This window comes from Mus caroli, chromosome X (genome assembly GCF_900094665.2).
Source record: "Mus caroli chromosome X, CAROLI_EIJ_v1.1, whole genome shotgun sequence".
Taxonomy (NCBI): domain Eukaryota; kingdom Metazoa; phylum Chordata; class Mammalia; order Rodentia; family Muridae; genus Mus; species Mus caroli.
Genome location: NC_034589.1, coordinates 102,198,678 through 102,202,396, shown reverse-complemented (window position 1 = coordinate 102,202,396; position 3,719 = coordinate 102,198,678).

Here is a 3,719-nt window from a genome sequence, read left to right as displayed (position 1 = left end):
CACAGTCCATCTGATGGAGTCAATTCAAGTGAGGTTCCTTCTTAGGTCTGTCACACTAACAGCCAAAATTAGCCATCACACCAGTAAAACAACGAATAAACTCCCAAATCATAATATCAAGATCTACTAACCATTTTGATCTAGGCTTATTTTTTAAACCCTTTATATTGGACCTAGCACTTGTATGTAACATTTAATATGAATACTGCATGTTAAATTAAGATACTTAAGAACAGTCTGATCCTGGAGATACAGCACAGTGGTTATAAGTATTTAATGTCCTTTCAGAGGACCTAGAATCAATTTCCAGAACCCATATCAGGCAGGGAAGAACTGCCTGTAACTACAGTTCCAGGGCATTGATAACATCTTCAGTACTTGTGGACAACTGCGTCACATAGCGCACATATTGAATACACACATGTGTATTCAAACATACACATAAAATTAAAATAAATCTTTAAGGAATACAATCTGGACCAATGAAGTGAAAAATAGCACCCTAACCAACAAAAGTGCTTCTACACATGTCACCATATTTCTTCACCATATATGTTTCCTGCCAATGTGGATGATCATTTGTATTTCATGAGATATTTTATTTGGAGTAGGTAAGATAATCTATTATTATGCAGTTTTAGCTTTTCTTTTGGCCAGTTTGATGTTATATCTGAAACCTCATTCAGAATGGCTAGCTCTGCATGTTTAGGGAACATTCTTCTTTCATAGCTAAATTATTATTATTAATGTAAATTATCTAAACCCATATTTGTAGATAGTACCTTGATTGTGTTGCCTTGGTATTGTACAATAGATTTAGTTGAGGGAAGTAAATTCATAGTTACATTAAAGAAGAACTCAGATAAAAATATTGTACTTTTAAAACCAAATTGTTATTTTCCATATACCAAAATATTAAACAGGGATAGAAACAAGAGGTTAGACTGGTGAGAATTCAGGATTCCCTAGGTTTTGTAACCATAGCTGAAACTTATTTCTCATTTTAAAGCTAGGGAAGGATATGGGTTTCCACTAACATTCATTTTGCAACATTCCTCATCTCCTTCACATTGGCAGAATAGAATATTGTTAAGTATTTTCTACTCCTGCTTGACTTTACTACAGGACACTATAAATAATCAATTAATAAAAAATCAGTTCTTCGGTATAAAATATCATAAACATTGTTATCATTAGAGGTTGAAATCTTGTATGATTTTGATAAGAAGTATTAACTCAAATATTTCGTTATCTCTAATAAGTAAATGAAGGTACATTTATGTTAAGTTTCAAGTGTGTTTTCTTTTTAGAAATTTCCATTCACACAAAGTTGTTCAGAGTAGCCTTGAATTTGTGATTCTTCTAATTCAGTGTTCAGAGTGGCTGTGATTACAGGCCTGTTCTGCCAGACCCTGTTAGTGACTGTTTTGAATGCTTTTGTTGAAAATTAGTTGCCTGTAGATGTAGAGGTTTATTTCTAGACATTTCTATTCCATTGGTCTATGGTAGCATTTTCATGCCAAGACCATGCTGTTTACTACAGTTTTAGGAATGTATTTTGAAATTATGTAGTGCAATGCCCACAGTTTCACTCTTTTTGTTCAATATTCCTTTGAGTGTTTTGTTATTTAACCAATTTTTTTAACTTTTTGCATCTTTCTTTTTCCTAGTGCACTTTCTCCTCCCTCCCCTCCTCCCACTCCCCCACCCCACCTTTCCTCTTCCTCAAATCTACTCCTCCTCTGTTTCCCTTCATAAAAGAGCAATTTTTTTTTGCAAGTCCATGAAGAACATTATTGACCTTTTAGTTTAGATTTCAATGAGTCTGTAGACACTTTGGAAGTGAGGACTGGAAATATTTCCACTTATCTGTTCTTTTACATTTCTTTTATAGTTTACATTATAGACGTTTTCATCTCTGGTTATATTTATTCTTAGATAATTTACACAGATACTGTAAATGAGTTTGTGCTCTTGAATTTTATTTTGGATGACTTCCTATTGTTATACAGCTATTCAACTCAATTTTGTGTGTTGTTTTGTGCTTTAGACTGTAAACGTGTTCAGTTGGTATATTATTTCCAATAGTTTGTAGTGTCACTTTGTTTTGGAGACAGGGTCTCCTTATATTGTTTAAACTTTCCTCAAACCCATGCTTTCCCTGCACTGAACTTGTGCCACCAAGCACATCATCCAATAGTTTTTTTTTTTTTTTTTTGATGTAGCCTATATATAGAATCACACCCTCTTCAAACATTGGTTACTTCACTTCCATTTTTTTCTAATCTTAATGTATTTTATGTCTTTGTCTTGCTGGATCACACTTTGGTATTTTTCCCTTTTATTAATTTCTGCTCTGACCTTTATTTTTTTTCTTTCCTTATACCAACTTTATGTTTGTCTGTTCTCATTTTCTCCTTCCTTGACATGTAGCAATAGTGTTACTTCAATTAAAAAGGAATTCAGTTTAAAGATCAATTTAAAGCTGAGTGTGGTGGCACATTCCTGTAACAGAAGGTAAAAAGAGAAAGATCCAGAGTTCAAGGCCCAATTGGGCTACATCAAACACTCAAGAACAAACAAACAAATGAACAAACAACCACACAAATAATAACAGGGCTAGTGAGATAGCTCACTTTTTAAAGGGGTCTGCCACAAAGCCTGAGGAACTGAGTTGTATACCTGGGATACACAAGCTGGAAGGAGAAAACTTACATTCACAAGTTGTCCTCTGACCTCTGTGAACAAGCCAGTGTGCAGCACTTACTCCAACATAGACATACACATAAGCATACATACCCAAATGACTGACTGAATAAACAAACAAACAAACAAACAAACAAACAAACAGGTAATTCGGGGCTGGAGAGATGGCTTAAGCGTTAAGGTACACATTGTTCTTGCATTCATGTAAGGCTCTAACAAGTTCCTGGATCTCCATCTCCAAGGGATCTAGTTGCAATTGTCTTCAAATAAGTCTTTTCAAGTCTTCAAAACTGGAAAAGATAATGATTTTATAAAACAGAGTGGTTCAAATGCGTCCAGAGCCCTTGACTTTCCTATGGTCTGGATGTTTTCATTCTTCAATAGATTCAGATATTCATTGTTAATACCTATTTGAATGGGTTTTCTACTGTGTTAGCAGTTTTCTCTTGTTTACCAAACCACAACTTAACTATATTAATGCTGTCTCGAAGTATTTTTACTCATTCCTCTTCTTTGCACTTCCCCAGTGTACTTAACAGTAAACTATCTGCAGTCTCACTGACATGTTTTCTCTGTAGTGTTGTCTCTCCTACTGATACTTTTGATCACATTATCAAGTCCTCTCCAATGTGTTTTTCAGGTGAAGGATTCTGCTCCCTCCCTCCCTCCTTCCTCTCCTCCTTTCTCTCCCTCTTCCTTCTCTTTCTCCCCTTCCATTTCCCCACTCTCCTTCCCCTCCCTCTGTGTGTGTGTGTTCCTGGGTGTCTGTTGGTCTGTTTCTATCTCAGTCTCTCTCTCTCTCTTTATAAAGAGAAGATCTCATGTAGCCCATGTTGCCTTCCATTCCATTTCACTATATAAGCAAAACTGGCCTTGAACTCTGGTCTTTTTGTCTCCATCTTTTACGTGCTAGAATCATTGATGTGTACCACCAGGCCTTTTGTTTAATTTCTTAAATTGCTTCCATCTCTCTCTTAAGTGTCTCCATTACATAACTGAATAATTTCTTTGTT